This window comes from Manis javanica, chromosome X (genome assembly GCF_040802235.1).
Source record: "Manis javanica isolate MJ-LG chromosome X, MJ_LKY, whole genome shotgun sequence".
Classification (NCBI taxonomy): Eukaryota; Metazoa; Chordata; class Mammalia; order Pholidota; family Manidae; genus Manis; species Manis javanica.
This window is the reverse complement of record NC_133174.1, coordinates 1,123,885-1,143,751: the sequence shown is the minus strand read 5'-3', so window position 1 is coordinate 1,143,751 and position 19,867 is coordinate 1,123,885. Positions and strand designations below refer to the sequence as shown.

The following is a 19,867-nucleotide window of genomic DNA, read 5'->3' as shown; positions in this document are numbered from 1 at the left end:
TGTTAAGTGGTGGGTCCCCTATTCACATCTCTCTCGGTCGTGTGGAGAAACATGTTAAAGACCAAGAATATTGTTAGTACATTTCGAAGAAGTGTGATGTTGCAGGGAAAGGAAAAACATGGTAATGTGCTCTTTGCTTACTTACTTTATAGATGAAGACGCAGAAAAGTCCACATTCTGGAATTGGTTCTAAGGGACTAAAGTGAGACATTTATGGGACATAAACATTTCCACTTAGCACATGTTGGATGCAACCCAGAGATAAATAAAAAGATATCAACACCATGTAAACATCAGTGCTGTCAGGCTGGACATAATTTATTTCGATCCTTCAAGAACCCCTGTCAATGAGGGAGAAATGTTGATTATTTATGTAGATTGGGGAACTGAGAAAGGTAAGTCATGCAGCCCAAGGTAACATGCGCTAGGATCAGGCATGTTGCAAACTCCTGTGTGTCCAACTTCAGGACTTGCGTGTCCACCCAGATGACATCTTTCGTTGCTTTCTGCTCTCTCTCCTGGGGACAGCTCCATGGTCTTCTTGTGTTTGGTGCACGGTTATCTGTGCTTCCCATTTTCTGTCCATGTTTTTGTGATGTCTGGTCATTCCAGATAACTGTGGGCTCCAGGTTCTATTACTGGAAGAAATGTCAATTTAAAAGTGGGGTCATTTCATTGAAAATGATAAATGAGCTTATGGAGGTTTCCGTTGGAAAATGATGGCCCTTGTTCTTGAACCACTCCAGGGTAACATCCTCAAGTTCATTTGAGGGGACACACGTAACAATCACTCAGGCGGAGGATCATGTGCTGAGCTCTCCGTATGCCATCTGGACCCAGAGTTTCTTACATAAAATCCTCAACGATGCTGTGAGGTAGGCACTACGGATATCTCTGCCTTAAAGATATGACACTGGAGTTGCAGAAATGTTGAGTGGTGTGAGACACAGCTCATCTCGGGGGCTACTGACAACAGCAAATCCACTTATAACCTCTGCACGGCATGACTCATTTTGACCCTCTGGGACCAGCAGATAGGCTGAAGGATGGGAAGGGTTGGGAGTAAGCTAGGAAGTTGAGAATCTTCTATCCAACCATCCATCCACAGATACATCTACCTACCCACTGATCCATCCATCCATCCATCCATCCATCCATCCATCTACCCATCCATCCATCCATCTATCCATCTACCCATGCATCCACCCATCCATCCATCCACCCATCCACCCATCCATCCATCTACCCATGCATCTACCCATCCACACCCATCCACCCATCCATCCATCCACCCATCCACCCATCCATTCATCTACCCATCCATCCATCCACCCATCCATCCATCCATCCATCCATCCACCCATCCACCCATCCATCATTCATCTACCCATCCATCCATCCATCCATCCATCCATCCATCCATCCATCCATCTACCCATCCATCCATCCACCCATCCATCCATCCATCCATCCATCCACTCATTCACCCATCCGCCCACTGACTCATGTATCCATTTATCCAACCATCCATCCATTACTTTCTGAGACCAGATATTTACACCCATGTGTACCCAGACCTACTTCAATACCTGGCACAGTCTAGGCAATCCATTAAATGAATTCAATGAATGAATGCACTCATGAATGAGTGAATCAGGTTAGTCTGGGTCCTTGTGCAGACTCCTTACAGGGTTATTGTTAGTTTTACCAAGGAATAAATCCAAAGGAACAAAGTATGTTGGTTGAAAAAGGCTTCTGTTCCTAGTTTCACCGGGGGAATCATGGCTGTGGAAAGACAGCCTGACTCACGATGCAAAGAAATCATAAAACATATTCTGTGGAATATGTTCAGTTCGCTTTACTGTTCTCTCTGCTTAGCTATTTGTTCCAGAAATAAACAATGAGATTCCAAAGAGTTTCTGTGACTTTATGCAGTACAGATTAAATGCCAGCCACGTGTAATTGTAATATTGATTCAAAAGTTATGGTTCATAAATAACACAAGAGAGGCATGATATTCTCCCGTGGTTTAGGAAATTGTGAACGGCGGGTTGCTGTGAACATTACTTACTCAGTTTCATCTCCATCCCCTTCCCAGCAACTGAGACACATGCTACTCTAGAAATTTGGAAAACAGAAGAATAATGCTTATACCCCCATGTTGGCAACAATTTAACTCATATGGGATGCTCTATATTTTAAACACTGCTCATTTCATAATGCCTGGAAGATCACATGCATGTCTTTTTTCCCTTACAGGATATCTTTATATTGCATTAAATATCCCTCTATTATATCTTTGCTTTTAGAATCTCCACCTGAATGTGTCTTTCACCAAGGGTAGTTATGTAAGTTTAAGCAGCCAGTTACCCTGGTCTAAAAGAATTGTCCACACCGCTGAGATGGACAGATGCTAACATTCAGTGAAAGGTGGCCTTTCAGCGGCTATACCCCGGAGCACGCCAGCATTACCTACCCGTGTCGGCCAGCATTGACCTTCAGACTTCCGTTTTCGAAGCGGAGCCCGGTGCTCCAGGCAAATGCAGTGTGTTCACCGCAGACTGGAGCTTTGAATATCCTCCACCGAAGACCACAGGGCCCTCCCCACACAAACTCTGCCTTTGGCAACAGTACCCTCTAAGAGCCTCCACATAGCATGACTCGCTTTTAAAATTTAATGAAAAAAATATTATAAATCCCTTTGTATCTTCATTTGCTGTTCACACATTAGTTATAACCAATTTCTTTCTGGGTTTTATAAAGGTCCCCTTTCCCTCCATTATTTATAAACCCTCATTTGCAACTTCTTCCCCTGGCTTGACCTAATCTGCCCTCCCTCAGAGGAGCTGCATCTGCCCCCCAGGACACGCCACACGCTGGCACGGAGGGAGACAATACAATCGCTCACGCGTGCTGTCGGCAGCCATGCCTGCGCTTCCACCGGAGCTGACCCAGCTTGGGGGCTCCACTCATCCTCTCCATGACAAATTGCCTGGGTGTGTGCAGTTACTGCTGAAGTTCATACAGGTGGCTGTCCCAGGTTGCCCACCCCCGCCACCTCCTCGGCGAAGCGGACCCAGGGAACCCCCGGGCTGCACACTGCTGCCATTTCCAGCTTGCAGTGTGTTTACATACACTGTGGGATGGGTGGCACCTTGGGGTTTCTGCTTCCTGGGGTCTACCTCTGAAAGGTATGCAACTCCCTTGGAAATCCAGGACCTACGTATCACGCCACACATGGTATTATTAGCTTACTAGGTGACAAGCTGAGGATTATAATGGTCATATTCCTTGGGTTCCAGTTGAATTAAAGTATTCATCAATGACCCCAGTAGAAAAGTTCTGTGGTCACATCCGTTGGGGGAAATTGACAATCGGAACCACCAAATCTCTTCTTGAAGAAGATTTAACTGCACATTAGCAAAGAAAACACCAAGAGAGCGTCTCACCTTCTGAATTCATGGTTCCCACATGTTTTGGTTCAGAGAGCCTCTTACTCCCCTGCTGGGACTGTCATTAGGTATTGGTGTTAGTTAGCAGGAATTGCCCCCCATAGTTTGGAAGCTATGTAACTCGAGGAGCGAGAGACAGAATCACCTGGCCATTTGCACTGAAAGGTGCATGGAAATCCCTTCAGAGGGATGATGCCAACTGTGGTCCCGTCTTCCTGTGCTGCATCTTTGTGGGCCGGGCAGCTTACCCCATCTACAGCCCAGGGCTTCCAAGACTGTCAGGGCTGCGTTCTACAAATATGCATTTTCATCTACAAAAGTTACACAGGGCAGCTGCACAGTGGTGATGCCTAGCTTGCCCCACTGACTCTCGAGAGAACACCTTCAGGACCAGCAAGAGAGGTGGATTCAATCTGCCTCGAGGCAGGAATGTCTAAACAAGGGGATTTTCACACCATCAGATTTTCACACATATTATGTGGCTTTGGTCAAAGAGCATTTGGCAGAATAGGAGTATTTCAGCCTGTCCCCCGGCCAAGCCGTCACTAGCCATGCCAGTGAGCTGTGCAGAACCCCACACATCCTTGCATGGCACGGAGGGTGCATGGCCCCAAGCTCCCTGCCAAATGGAATGAGCGTGTGCTTTTGGGCGGCCCCATTGAGTCTCATGCACTGGGGATGTGCTCAAAGGGGCAGAGGATAGACTGTGTGATACCTGTTACCTGTAGAGTCCCTGCTCTTTCTCATACAGGCACAGATTTGCCTGCAAAAAGAAAGGGTCCAGTCTTTCAACTAACTGATTTTCCTAAAAGAAAAAAATAAAGTGTCAATGAAAAATAAAAGAGAAAGAAAACCCCACACTCCATACAGAGAAGGTTCTGACTGGGAAACACATGGTATCTGGGATCTGGGGCTGTCACTGCAGAATCACCGAGTCACTGAAGGATGTTTGTTGTTGTCACCATCCTGAAGAGGCAGGATGGACCCCAACCCAACATGTGGTTTAGATATCTAGACTTAAAGCATCACACGCACATCTAGAGGGTAGGAAACAGCTTACATAATGGGGCCAGGCTCTTGCAGGGCTTGCATCATGTGACTTTCTAGGGAGAGAAGACAGGCTTCCCACAATGACTCAAAAACAAGCTCACAGAATAGAGGAGGGAGATAGGCTTGGTTTTCATGGTGGTTCCAGGAGGGCAGGGTGAGGCTCCCGAATGCCTCCGCAGGGGCTTGCATGGTCTGAATCTCCCCCGATGCCAAAGGAGAGAGCCCAGGACCTTCGCGGCAGCTCACCACAATGTGGAACCCCAGCGAGAGACAGTGGTATCATCTGCCCACTGGAGGCGATCGTCACTAGAGAGGACCTGAGTCTTTACTGCAGACCTGCACACTTGCATTGCCTCCTCTGATTCCTCCCACAAGCCCAAGAGGAACGCAAGCAGAGACTTGATTCTCATTTGCAAGTGGATGAAGTGAATGCAGACCCGAGAGGTGCGGGGATGCGCCCTGCATACATGGCACGGCGTGGTGCCCACTGTGCACGACTGTCCATCAGAGCTGCCTCATTCCACACCTTCACCCGTGGGTGGAGCTGCAGGTGATGGGGACAACCGAGGTGGCCTCCCAGAGTTCCCTCCCAAGAGGCACATTCTCTGGATGGAGGCCATGTCCTGCAGGAGCCCGGCCAGCGATTCTACAATTCTGCCAGGTTTCTCATCCGTGTCCACCATCCCCACATTAATGTAGAGGTGTGCAGCTATCAGCTCACACAGGCTCTTGAGCCCCAACACTGCTCATTGCTCCCCAAACCCTCATCCCATGTCCTTCGCCATGCCAGGAGTGTCGACACCACAGACCAGTGTTTCTTTTCTTTTCCTGGAAAACCAGTTATTATTGTCAAACCTTTCCCAGTACACCAGTGTTCCTATGCTATACGTCCCCCAAGGAGGGAGGGGAAAATTGGATGCAAACCATGCATTCAACAAAAAAGATGAGCATTAAGATAGTTAACAACTATTCAAACAGGAATAGACGTGTAACGTCAGAAATGTAAGCAGGTTATCAAACCAGGTAGTACTTCCCACTGGATTCCCAACATCTTGGCAGGGCGTCTGTGAGGACCAGCCAGCACCACAAAGAGATGCATACAAATCTCAGGCCGGAGGCCCCATCCAGGAAGCCTTGCACTGAGAAAATTTCCGTGTGTGCAAAAATGTCATGCAAGCAGTTGCCAATTTTCCTGTCATGTTGTTCCACCACCTGAGTGCCTTATCAAGCCAGAACAGAGCTTTGCAGTATATGGAAGAACTGGGCTATTTCCAATTTTTAGAAAAAAATTCAATCTGTGAAAAATCTTCCGGCTAAAAAATGAATGCATTTGGGTAAACATTTGGGGTAAAAATCACGATTTTGATTCCCAAATATTTTTGTAGGAGGTGGAGGAATGGGCAGCTTGTGGCTAATGACTTTACGTTGCATAAAGTCTGGTAGCAAGTGTTATACGTTCCTTTTCAAACATAGGTTTGAAAGGAAGAAAAGCCATTGGTTACAAGCATGGCTTGTGGGTTATTTTTTAAATGTTTAAAATAGGGAAGCATATTGCACATAGGTATGGTCTTCATGCATATTCTACAGGGACAGCGCAGGAGGTTGTATCATTAACAGGTGGTGATGGGAGTTGGTCAATGGGGCAGACACAATAAACCAGGTTGGGGGTAGTCATTCACCAATGACATTAGAGTTCTGTAACCCGGAAACATGGACATGAGAGATAGTCCACCAGGATTGGTTAGAAAGTAGACACACACACAGCCCCAATGGAAAAAACAAAAACAAAAATGAAAAGGATGCTTTTACATGAAGAAATGGTAGGAAGTCCATCATCACCGAAGCCTGGCTTTCCAGAACCCATAAAAAAAAAAAACAGCTCAAAAATCAAGAAAAGAAATAGAAATACCATTTGACCCAGATAAATCCCACTCCTAGGAATTTACCCTAAGAATGCAGGAGCCCAGTTTGAAAAAGACAGATGCACCCCTATGTTGATCGCAGCACTATTTACAATCACCAAGAAATGGAAGCAACCTAAGTGTCCATCAGTAGATAAATGGATAAAGAACAGGTGGAACATATGCACAATGGAATACTATTCAGCCATAAGGAGAAAACAGATCCTACCATTTGCAACAACATGGATGGAGCTAGAGGGTATTATGCTCCAGGAAATAAGTCAGGCGGAGAAAGACAAGTACCAAATGGTTTCACTCCGCTGTGGAGCATAAGAACAAAGCAAAATCTGAAGGAACAAAACAGCAGCAGACTCAGAGAACCCAAGAATGGACTAACAGTTCCCAAAGGGAAAGGGCCTGGGGAAGATGGATGGGAAGGGAGGGATAAGGGGAAAAAGGGGCATTAAAATTAGCACACATAATGTAGTGTGTGTGGGGGGGGGATATAGGGAAGTCAGTATAACACAGAGAAGACAAGCAGTGACTCTATAGCATCTTACTACACTGATGGACAGTGACTGTAATGGGGTATGTGGTGGGGACTTGATAATAGGGGGAGTCTAGTAACCACAATGTTGCTCATGTAATTGTACATTAATAATGCCAAAATAAAAAAAAACATGAAGAAGAGAAAGCCCGAGAAAATGGGAACGCGTTTCCTGAAGATATCTGGAAACCTGCTTATTACTAGTAAAATGATTAGTAGTTGATTAGTAGTAACATAATTCCAGTCGCTAAATTATTCTGCAAATATCCGTAGGAGCAGGCATTTCAATAATACCTGAGTGTATTTTGAAGCCTCAGGAAAAAAATCTTGGAACTGGCGCCTGCCACCAGGGAGATAGGAATGCCTTTCACTACCCGCTATAATTTACTTGTAGGTACGGATGTCTGAATCCATCTAGAGTATCGTTGTTCAATTCTAATTAAAGGAAGTAGGAAATAATTCAAAAGGGTGATGAATAAAAATGTGCCTGGCATTTAGAATGAATGCATATTAGCCTCCCCACCTATCCCCTTCGAGTTTAGAAAATGTGTGGGATTCAGAACCCACAAAGTTTCTGAATATTCTCCTGCTCAGGAAATGCAGCTATTTTCTTCTGGACGACGCATGTTTAACCAGCTGCCCGGTACAAAAATCATTCCCAAGGAAGAAAAAACATTAGTGTAGCAGAGACCACATCTGCAGGAGGGCTGAGCCAATGAAGGGTAGAAGACACGTCAACATTGGGAAGGATTTATTTCCAACGATTCCCACAGGAGGTCAGATTTCAACTGGGTCTCCATGGCCACCTGGGCGACGCAGAAGCTAAGAACGGTTTTCCCGTTTTTAAATGGTTCCATTGTGAAGGTAACCTACGTGAGCGCCTCAATTTTCCCCTCTTAGCCTACAAATGCTAAACGGTTTATGATGGGGCTCTTTTAGAAAAGTTTGCTGAACCCTGAAAATTGGTAGCGGGGGCTGGGGCACAGTCACTTGTGAAATTGTTTGGAAAGTTTCTCCTCCAGACTACCGAATAACAATTTGTGGATTCTGCATTTCCAGGAACACTCGGAGGCTGTCTGGCGTAGCTGAATTCGTCTGAGAGACAGGACAGAAGAAAATGGGGTCGGAAGCTAAGTGAAGAAGCCAGCACAAGGGACAGATGGCGCTGAGACAATTATGATGATGGGAGTTTTCTCCACAGTGTTGGGGAGATACAAGAAATTAGTTGGCACACGGAGGGAGATGGTTGTTGCTGGTGCCTGGAGGTGGGACGGGGCTTGAGGTATAGATCACAGATGCGGAAGCAGAAAGATAAAGTTATAGGTGAGAGGCATTGTTTCTGAACCTTTATTTGAGATGGATAAAGAAGAGAAACGGTTGAGGGCAGCCTGGAAGATTTCGAAATGCAAAAGTATGTTAGCTGGGGTTCTCCGTGGAAATGGAACCAATCACATGGATGGATGGATGGATGATATAATAGATAGATAGATAGATAGATGAGAGAGAGAGAGAGAGAGAGAGAGAGAGAGAGAGAGAGAGAGGTGGATGCATGCATGCATAGATGATAGACATATATATATATAGAGAGAGAGAGAGAGATAGAGAGATGCATGGATGGATGGATGGGTGGATGGATGATGGATGGATGGGTGGATGGGTGGATGGATGGGTGGGTGGATGGATGGATGGGTGATGGACAGAGATATATATAAAGAGAAGGGTGGATAAATGGGTAGAGAGACCCTTTAAGCAGTTGGCTCATGTGATTATGGAGGGAAAATCTCACAATCTGTCTGCAAGCTACAGACCCAGGACAGAGGATGGTCTAAGCTTTAGTCTGAGGGCAGGAGAAGATAGAAGTCGCAGCTCAACAGGCGGGTAGAGAAAGGATTTTCCCTTCTTCCACCCTTTTGTTCTACTCAGACCCTCAACTGATTAGACGTGGCTCACCCACATTGGGGAGGGCCATCTACTTTACTAAACCCACAGATTCAAATGCTCATCTCATCCAGAAACATTTCAGAAACACATCCGGAATCATGTTTATGAAACTATCTGGGCTCCCCATGGTCCTGGCAGGCAGGCACACACAGTTTACCATCTCAGGAGGGAATGGAATATTCCAAGAGTTTAGGGGAAAAAAAATGCTTCAGTGTGGTACACTGGGATGGGAGGTGATCATGGTGAGGCAGGGTGTACCCCTTTCTGGACCGATGCCCCCATTTCCCAGATGCTGGCAGTCTGCCCTGCTAATGTCCCAGACTGGGCTCGGTTCAGGGAGGTCAGCCCACCCCTACCCAGCCTGGGGCAGTGAACTCGCAATGACGCATTGTGCACAAAGGCGGCTCAGTGGTGCCATCTGCGCTCCAAGCCTCCCCTGGGGATCAGACTGTCTTCAACTCCTGCGAAGACCTGCTTGCTCCTTCCTGGGGTGCTCACCCACTCATTTTTCTCTTAAAAGCTCTTCCTGGATTCCCCACCATTCCCAGAACCTCAGAGCCATAAAGCAGGTAGGATGGAAGAGACAGACATACAACTCAAGAGGGGCCTGTTTGCACCTGCCCCCAGACAACTCTGATTCAGTCCAGTTCGCAGCCTGACCGTAGCTGGTGTAGACAGGGGGTTGCCAGCTCCTGACCTGGTGCCTGGAACCCTCCGTCTGGACTCGGGAGGGCTGAGCTGACACTTACCGATTCCCTTCCCACCTGTGGTTAACGCCCTGCAGGCTGTATGCATGCCTATGGTATTTTTCCGCTTGCAAAATATACCACCTCTTCTGTGCTTTTTTTTTAAAGCCAGCAGCGACCAAAAAAAAAACTTCTTACCTGTGAGTGTTAATGAGATGCCAAATTCAATTTTCCTGCTCACGAGACATCTGTGTCTTCCTGGCCGTGGAAGTGAGAGGGACCGGCACAGACTGTGCCACAGGTACAACTGTCCCCAGTTGTCACAGGCTGGGTCAGGACTGACACCTATATCTCTGCGTCTCTTGGTAAACAGAGTACCAAAATCCAAGGGGAGACCATTTCACGGGATTCACGTTGGGGTCCTTTTAAATTGGAGGTGCAATTGATCCACGTGCCTGCCTTCGGCTTTGGCATATGGGATGCTCCCTGAAAAGCTGGTGAGGTGGGCCAGCACCACACACACCACAGACCCCACAGGAATAAAATGCTTTGTTCCTTGGGGAAGATTTGCTCCAGCAGATGATACACCAGGGAACTCTCTAGAGCCACACAACGTACTAGGAGGGGGCAGAGGCCTCAAAATATGCCACAATCACATTCCTCTTTTGATGCAGAATAACAAAAGTTGAGTTCAGAAGCCTGCATCTGTACACCGAGCGCCTCTACTTTGTATCAGTCGTCTCTCACTGCGTAACAAATTAACCCCAAAGTCAGAGGCTTAAGCAACACACATTTATCATCTCAAGGTCCCTGGGAGCCGGGTAAGTTGCACAATGTGACCTAGTCCCCTGCTTCAGGCTGCAAACATCTCATCCAGGGCTCGGGTCTCCTGTGAGTCCGCAGGAGGGTCTGCTTCCACACTCGTGTGCTCAACGGCAGAAATGGAGGGCTCCTGTTTCTCCCTGGGTGTGTGTGGGCTGGTGGTCACCTCCACGCCTTCCTGCCTGGCCACGTCTCCATTAACAGCTCACAAAATAACAGCTGGTTTCCAGTACAGGCAGCAAGGCTAGGAAGATGGAAGTTACAGTCATAGGCAACACCGTCTTGGAAGTGACATCCCGTCCCTCTGGCCACGTGCTCCTGCTTAGAAAGAAGACAGTCTCCCTGTACACTCTCAGGAGGGCAGACACAAGGGCTGTGACTGTTAGGAGGTGCACATTGTGAGGGTTCCTCCTTGGAGGCTGCCCATTACTACAAAATCCTCTGCAGAAATCCCTCTGTAGGTCTACTATCGAGGTTTCCATAACTACCACTTTTTGGACATCTTCCCAACGATTAGCTGCTTTGCTGGCTGCAAAGGGCGCCACAGTCAATGGGCACACTTGGTCCGTGTTTCACAGATTTTTCAGCAGCCGCATCTTGAGCCCGTCAATCACGAGGAACACTGGCTCCTTACCCTGCAGGTTGACTTTATCCAGGGCCACGAGCTAGCCGGGCAGCCCAGCCAATGTGGTGCCACTTCTCGTTCTCACATCTCACGGGGACCTCAGGAGAGAAAGGAGTGAATTCCTTGCATGTAAAAATAAAAAGAGAAACATCCCACACCTGTATCCTGTGTAGATTCAGGTCAAATATTTATACAGAGGCATCAGTCTGTGCACCGCAGTCTCTTTTGTTAGGAGAAAAAAAAGGAGGCTGACTTGAAATGGAAGGTGTCACAGCGGCTAACGGAAAACAAAGAGGCATGGCGGGAAATTGCAAGTGGGGTAGAAAAATGACTCTAAGGCGCAGTCAGTGGCCGATGCATGAGACACAATGCACGACACAGCCTGGGGACCTGCGCCGGGCCATCCCACCCCACCGGCTGCAGGTGCATATGAGACCAACACAGCAAAGGGGAGAAGAGGACCGAACACAGAAAGAAGGCTGGGGATTTCAACGATGTGCTGGAGGGAGAATGGGGGGATCTTAAACCCGCAGGGCCTCAGCAAGAATTGCTTTTTATGTCAAAAAAAAAGAAAGGAGACATGATGCATGCAAAAAACTCCTCCTATTTGAAAGGAAAGACATGAAGAGATTCTGATAAAGAATTTCACGCTGTGTGGGTTTCTTCTATGCCAAGATTTGTATGCTGAGGACTTTTAACCATTGTAGTATTATTGTACCCAAAAGGCAACTGAAAGGGACCAGATCAATGTGGACCTTATTCAGTTAGGAGAGTAAGATGAGTTATAATTAGCTCCCCAAGTAATGTCTCATTCTAGTGAATGACATTTTTTTTTGTTTGTTTTACAAAAACACTTTACTAAGTCGGGTGATTTTAAATCTCTCCTAGTTCTTGTATGAACTAGTTCTCTGAAGAGTCCATTTTCTCCACACCGAGAGGGTGTTGGGATGGCCGTGAGATGCGCAGATAATACAACAAATAGTGTAAAAAATAACCATAAAGATGAAGGTATCATATTGGACTTCCTCTGGGGTTTGGTAAACTAAGGTTTTCAGAGTCTGGTACTGAATTTGTGAGGGGGCAAGAGACCTGCTCAGACAAAAGCAGGTGGACAGCCTCCCCAAGCACCGTGTTTATACACTTTAGTGGGAACAGGGTTTGAGGAGAAAAGCACACAGAGATGGAGACAGACGTAGAGGCTGGGACAGCCACATGCATGTCTGCAGAGGTGGAGTGAAGACACAGAGACGGAGATGGAGGGCGACATAGGTGCAGGTGGATGGGCACATATTGGCCGTAGCTACGAGACAGCCTGGGTGTGCATATGGGGCAGGTGCAGCTATAGCGATGCAGGGGTAGCTGTGGGGCTGGGATTGATCCCAATAAAACAAACATTCCTAATGTGGGTGATGAAGGAATTGCACTGGTGTTGAAGGTGGAATGATAAATGTATAGGTCTGGTACAAATATAAGTGCAGCACTATAAATCCATAGTATAGGTATAGAAAGAGAAGCATATATATATATATATACATATATACAGACACACGCATACATGTGTATATATGTGTATATAGGAAGAGAATGTGTATATATATATATATATGCAAAGCTATACACTATATATATACACTATATATATATATATATAGGTGTAGGTACAAGTATATAGGTTAATACCTACATAGGTGTACAGCATAGATCTAGTAATGGTGTGGCTGACCAGGTAGAGGTATATAGATATAAGTGTGCAAATAGAGGCATAGGCATGTCTATACAGACATAGGTATATAAAATAAATATAAATAGATACAGATAGAGATGCACACAATAGGTGTAGGTGTATGCAAATGCACAAAAGGAAAAGTACCAATAAACATGAGGAATATACACATAAGTATCGGCTACAGGTACTAGCACAGGTGTGTGGCTGCAGGCATGCACACGGGATCCAGGGGACAGCACTGGGCTAGCTATGGGCACAGGCGTGTCAGCGCAGGTCCAGGTCAGAACAGGTGTCACTGGGTAGCCAGGGGTGCATAGGCGCAGACCTGAGCATAAGATGGGCACGCACCTCAAGAAGGGGAACCCGGAGATCACGGGCGCGGGAAGGAGGGATCAGCCCAGCCGGGACCAAGCAGGCTGCATGGAGAGGGGGAGAGGCGGCCTCTTGGTGAGGCTGGAGGTCTAGCTGGGCACCCAGGGAGTCCCAGAGGGGACACGGCTGGGCTCTGGGAGCCACGGCTTGTGCGGAAGGCAGGGGTGTGTTGGGAGATGCCCCCGGGGTCCTGGACAGCATGACGGCCCTCATCCTTTGCAGAGAGTGAGGCTCAGGCCGCTCTTGAACCCCAGCCTTTTCCCTCCTGACTGTCTCCCCTTCATGCTCCCATATCTCCAATACCCGAGGGTGTCGGCTCTGCCTGGAGGCCCCAGACTCGTTCTGGGTACATGTCAGCCAGAACACAGTGGTCCCTTGAGGGAGGTGCCAGGGGCCTTCTGGAAGAGGACCACCCCTACGCCCAACTCCAGTGGGGGCGGGTGGGCGGCCCCGTCCACCCCAGCACGTGTTGTGCTAGCCTGGGACCCCCAGGAACTCCACCCAGGGAGGGTCCCCTTCCTTCTCCCCCCTTCTGCCCTCTGCCAGCATGGACACCCCTGTTCCTGGCTCCTCCTCTGGGTGTGGGGTGGGGGGCTCCTCAGTGGTAGCCGCTCCTCCCCCTGCCCTCATGCCCAGCACCTCTGCTGCCTGCACAACCAATTCTCTGGATGCCCTCCCAGGGCAAAGCACGTGGGCTCCAGCTCATCCCCTAAAAGGCGCCAGGTCGAGGGTGCCCTGGAGTGAGAGTCAGAAAAACAACGCGATGAATCAGCGGCACCATCTGAGACTTGGAAGGTGACTAATGCTCCCCAAGATGTTCTGTTTCTAAATCACGGGTGGGTTGTAAGACAGACTTTTTTTTTCTTCTTCGTATTTCTCCTTCCCCATCTCTTTAACAGAAGCACCTACACCAGCAGGAAGCAGCTTTCAGGATGTCAAAATATTTTTGCAGCTTCGCTGTGAGCAACAGAACGTTTCTCAAATGTGTACTGGGTGCCGCCTCGGGTGGCAAAGTCCCACGTTTTCATCTCAATGTTAAGAGGGCTGCCTGTCTCTTGAGAGTTCGGGGTGGGCTTGGGGGCGACACTCCATGCCTGAAAATCCTTCAGGACCCAGAGAGGAGGCGCCGAACGAGAGAGCCCCGCATTACAGACAAGCGACACGTGTGTGTTCTTCATTTTCCTCGACGTATATTGCAAAATAGGAGATAACAGTGCAGAAAAACAAAGGGGAAAATTGAACGTGGACATTGGCCATTTCCACGGGCAAGGAGAGGCCTGCAAAGACCTGCGATGGGGCAGTCAGACCTGTTACATAAATTAGCTTCCATCTCTGTAAAAACCCTCAGAACAGGAACCCAGCTGAGATAAATAATTTATTGGTTCAATTAAAAAGAAATCGGGCCCTTCACACACACACGCCCCGGAGACACAGCTCACATGAAGAACAGGGCGATGCATCAAATACCCTCCGAGATCTGTCACCTGCCTGCAGAAGGGATGCATGTTCTCTCTGGGCAAGCGCCCTCCTTCTTTCAGGACCGCACTGCGATCATGCTTCAAGACGCACCGATAAGTTTTGTCCAGCCACTGAGTGATGTCTTAACAACTGTTACATGCGTGTCTTCTAAATTCTCACGTAGAAGAGCCTATTTTTTTTTCTGTGTCGGATTTTTCTTGCCTCTAAGAGCGCTGGAGCATTGAATGGTACAAAACTGTGCTTTTTAGGGGTGGGGACATTCCCCAGCGGGTTCTACGCCGTATCTGGAGATACTGGGAGTCACAACTTTAGGGTGAGGGCTGCTCCTGGCATCTGGGGTGGGGGGAGGTGTGGAGACCAGGGAGGTTGGTCAACACTCCACAGTGCCCAGGATGCCCGCCCCAGAGGACGATCTGGCCCTAAATATCAATAGGGCCGAGCTCAGGACCCTGGGCCACATGCGTGAATGATGACAACTTTGTGTACTAACTTCCTGGGGCCACCAGAACATCCGGCCACAAAGTGGAGGCTTAAAACAATAGAAACGGGTCCTCTCATGGTTCTGGAGGCCGGAAGTCAAGATTAAGGTCCAGGTAGGACTGGGTCCCCCTGGAGGCGCTGGCGGGCGATCTTTCTCCCTGCCTTTCTGCCCACAAGCCCTGAGATTCTGGACACACCACCCCCGTCTTTGCCTCCACTTGTCCCTCCGTGTGCGTCCAGTGTTCACATTTCCCTGTTCTCATAAGGGCGTCAGTTATGGGGTTTAGGACCCATCTTCATCCTAAAACAAGACCGTCCCCTTGTCCTCACCCATTATATCTACAAAGGCCCTATTTACAAATTAAGTCACATTCACAGCTTCTGAGGCTCAGAACGCCAACCTGTCTTTGGGGGAAACACATTCATTCATTCATCAATTATTTCATCAGCACCTCCTCCGCCAAGCTAAGCGAACATTTAGAAAGAACGGTTGGTTCCACTCATGAGGAGCAGTCAGTGTAACCCCGGAGAAGGGTCCGGATTTTCCTTGTCTTCTCCCTAGGCCTGCTCGAAAGATGTGGGGCCACCCTCCATCCGACTCACGTCGACTGCCCTCAAATAACCTGGGGTACAACTGCCCCTCACACAGAGCCTCACCTCACTCGTCTCAGGGACGGCTCCACTTGGGGGAGGCATGCCTTTCTAGAAGACATGTTCAAAGGAAAGCCATTGTCTTAAACAAACAAACAAACAAACAAACAAACAAACAAACAAACAAGCCCCTATGGTGTGTAGCCCAGGGACCCAGGCATGGTGTGAGACAAGATAGGAGAGACTGGCCTCCACCGATCCTCTGCAGAATATTCACCAACCCCGTGCACAAAACTTCCAAATCTCCGAGCTACGGACGCATTGAAAAATTGCAAGGGACATAATAAAAAATGGTCCAGATGTTATTTTCAGCGATTGAAGCCGTGTCCGTTTTGGAAGAAAGTAGGACAGCAGCTACATATAAAGACGTCAACAAATAAAAATCCTATTGTGACTTAACCACCTCAGGAAAACCACGTTAGGTTCCAGCTTGGTGTCAGATATGGAGGTGGAAAGGGTGGCGAGGACTTTTGTTGTCAAAGTGCCCCTGTTTCTTCCGGCACAGGTGAGAGCAAATTCAATTTGCATCAAGGTAATTCCCTACTCTGAGGAAAAGCAAGCTCATATCCAAAAAAAATATACAGAAGCACTCGACCCTTGTTTGCATGTGTGTGCATGCATATGTTCTTAGGAAAGAACATGAATGCAGATTATTTTAAAAAATTATTACGACATCCACCAGCCAGGATGCCTTTCTACACATCTGTGAAACGAAGAAAATAAAATGAAGAAAAAAAAGTGTGTGCAGGGTGGGGTGTATATGTGCGCGTGGATCTTTTGGGGGTGCGACACGGAATACTGAAACATGATAAGCATTTAAAAAAATTGTCCTTGTGATAATATTTATAGATATTCTAAATACATAGTATCCATACATACAAGCACCATAAAATATACTCTTTTAACCTTTCTGAACGGTACAATTCCCTGTCATTAATTTGGTTTAGGCTACCGTACAACCATCACGGCCGTGTCCAAGTATTTCTAGTGTAGAAATCCAAGAGGTAAAAAAAAAAAAAAAAAAAATGCTTGTTTTCTAAAAAAAATGTATCTGGACAGATCAAATGCTTGAAGAACGGGTGCCAAATAATCTTTCTAAAGATGATGAAATCATTTGAGTCAGGCACAGCCTGCTGTACGTGGAAATAAACATGGTATGTTTTGCTGATGATGGTCCTGGAGTCCAGTGCAAGTTGTGGGTACACGTGGTACCCCGACATCCTTAATGAAAGCATGAACATTTGAAATGGCCATCATCACCAGCCCCACTCCATGCACCCCGGGCTTCTAAGCATCAGGCTCCCCCACATGGCTTTTAGCATCTGCATCGAGTTTTATGATAATTTTAAATGGCTCTAATGGACCTTACCTCCGTTCCGTGGAACTCAGGAAAAGCATTAACCCATTAATACACCCCCGTGGCGACCGACGCACCCCACATACACTTCACCTTCCGGATCCTTGTGTCGCTCAGAATAATCTGAGATGTGGAAACCATGCCGGCTTGCAACACATTTACTGGATTTCTTCATAATCAGTGTATATTTTTAGGAAAGAACATGAATGCAGATTATTTAAAAAAATTATTACGACGTCCACCAGCCAGGATGCCTTTCTACACGTCTGTGAAACGAAGAAAATCAAGCTTGCTGCCACTTGCTTTCTGTCAGAGCCTGTAGAATGAGCAAGGAGATTTCTAGGAATCCTTAGGGGACACCCGACTGGAAATCCCTCCACGGCGATAGTGCCCCCGGAGAGCTCGCCGATGACCACAGGCCCCCCCACTCACAACAAGCAAGCTGTGTACTGTTGGGGAGGCACCCCAACACCTGCAATTGGCTCTCTGCCTCTTTTTCATGATAAATAGAGATGAACGGTCGTAAGACTCTTGCTGAATTTAATCAGAAAAGGACGCTGTTGTTGGGCTGAATCGATACCTTTCCATGCTTTTATTAAATCCATGCATTTAATAAATCCCTTCCCGTCCTTGTCTTCCTTCTTTACATACTGATTGCAATTCTTTCCCTCCCATCTTAAACTATTTAAATAACGCAAAGGCATGACATGTTCCATTCGCTGATGCACACTTTTGTCTAAAGTCTGTGCCCTGTATTGTTCCTCTGCTCCTCCAGACCCGCTTTCTAAACTCTCCTGCTCAGCCAGCACTGGGGGGCTCACCACCATGGACAGCATCCGTGAGGCCCCCCCCCCTTTGCCCTCTGATGACTGTTTTGGGTTCTGACAATGGGGAACCTGAGCTGAGGTTGGAGGGAGCAGGTCATCAAAGATGGGTGGTGGTATCCGTGGCTCTCTGACACCGAGACACTGGGCATGGGTGTTCTGTTCTTATCCAAGACCACGGCTCCTGGACGTGGCCCTGTCCACGTGGCTCTCCTTGGCTACATCTGCTGGCTGACCCTTCCCTCTGGGGATCATCAGAAAACCAAAATGCTTTTCCCATGCAAACACCCCAATCTTCAAGCCCCTCAGACATTGCACAAGAGATGGCAGCAAAAGAGATGGATACAATATTTCTTTCTGGAGAAAAAAATGCAAGAGCGATTACCCTGATTCACACTGACACGCATCAGAAAAAGAAAAATTGCACTTGCCATGTATCAAGCACCTATTGTGTGCAGACATTACGGTAACTTGTTTACACCTATCTCTTTTATGTAATCCTTCCAACCTGCTGGGTACGGGGTTATCATTATCCCCAAGGCCCCCTAAGGATGGACAATAGACAGTTTCTGCACAAACTCACGTCTGAAACATTGCATTTCTTTTATCACTATTATATTCATTTTTTTGCAGGATATTGGAATCAAGTGCTATTTTGAACACTGGCTGTTTCATGATAGATAATATAAGCTTGTTTCACAGGAAACCATCTTGCCCGTTTTTAGGAAGTTGATAGAAGTAGGGTTTCTACAGGCAAAATCAATCTGACACATTTTTAGGCTGAATAAAAGAATGGACACATCACCTTGGTATCAGGATTTCCTCAGGCAAAGCCGTTTGCCGGCGGTGAGTCGGGCATGTGGGACGAACATCAGCCTTCTGAGGGCACTGGGGTGCCGACTGTCACACGACGGGGCTGAGAAGATAGTTTCAGGCGTGTTTCATCTGTGGACCACAGTGGGAGGGGCTTGAATTGTAATGCCGGTTGTTCAACAGATAGAGTTTGATTTTTTTTACTGTGTATTTAAAGTGGCTTTTTGTTTCAGAGTAGTTTTAGCTTTACAGGAAATTGCTAATACACTCTTAGGAGTTGGTGTATAGACCACACATGTTTCCCTTTTGTTCCATCCTACAGCGTGCTACTTTGTTACATCTAACAAATAAATATTGATACATTATTACTGACTAGTTCACAGTATTCCAGTTTCCTTCAGCACCCTTTTCTGCCTCAGGCCCCCCATGCAGGTCCCGCATGACATGTCCCATCGCCTCGGGTTCCTCTGGGCTGTGACAGCTTCTCCGACTTCCCTTGTTTCTGATGACCTTGACAGTTTGGAGAAGGGCTGATGATGCGTCCTACAGGATGCCCCCCTTCACTGGCGTTTGTCTGATGTTTTTCTCATGATGAGGTGGGGGTTGTGGGTGCGGGCAGGAAGATGGCAGAGATAAAGGGTTGCCCTGTCATGCCGTATCAGGAGCGCGCTCTCACCCTGCCCCACCGCTCTGCATGTTGACCGCCTGGCAGAGGTGTGATTGTCACGTGATTCCACTGTCAAGATACTCCTTTACCCCCTTGTTTCCATATTGTATTATTTGGAAGGAAGTTACTATGTCGGTAATGGATTTGTTGAAGAACATTTCTCTGATGCACTGTCCTTATTAAGAAGTGCTTGTGGGGAAAGCGGACGCGCCTATGGCCAGGATCCTCCCGGGACCCTAAAGTACTTGGTGATGTCACTGGCCTGCTGCCAGGCTACTGCTCCCACACCCGTGGGCAACGAGCTATGACTGACTGAGTCACTATACAAAGAGCTCTGCCCAGGGCTCTGGGCAGAGGCACAGGTGGAGGTGGGTTACAGACCTACAGACTCCTGCGTGCCGATGTGCTTCTAGTGCTCAACCTACCGCAGTGAGAATAAAGCCGAGGAAAAACACTTTTAGTCCAAGAATGTTC

The 19,867-nt window shown here is 47.5% G+C and overlaps 1 long non-coding RNA gene across 5 annotated transcripts in view; it reads right to left on the bottom strand.

The window, feature by feature from the left end:
- Positions 1-287: 287 nt before the first annotated feature.
- LOC118971542 (uncharacterized) overlaps positions 288-19,867 on the bottom strand; it is a 34,211-nt gene continuing 14,631 nt past the window's right edge. For 2 of the 5 annotated variants that reach the window (XR_012127410.1, XR_012127409.1), the window contains exons 2-4: positions 18,719-18,858; positions 9,776-11,122; positions 288-632 (exon numbers count right to left, since the gene is read on the bottom strand). This is a non-coding gene — a long non-coding RNA (uncharacterized lncRNA). Of the gene's footprint in view, positions 639-9,775; positions 11,123-18,718; positions 18,859-19,867 lie in introns of all 5 variants that reach the window. The other 3 variants (XR_012127412.1, XR_012127408.1, XR_012127411.1) reach the window with 2 other exon arrangements.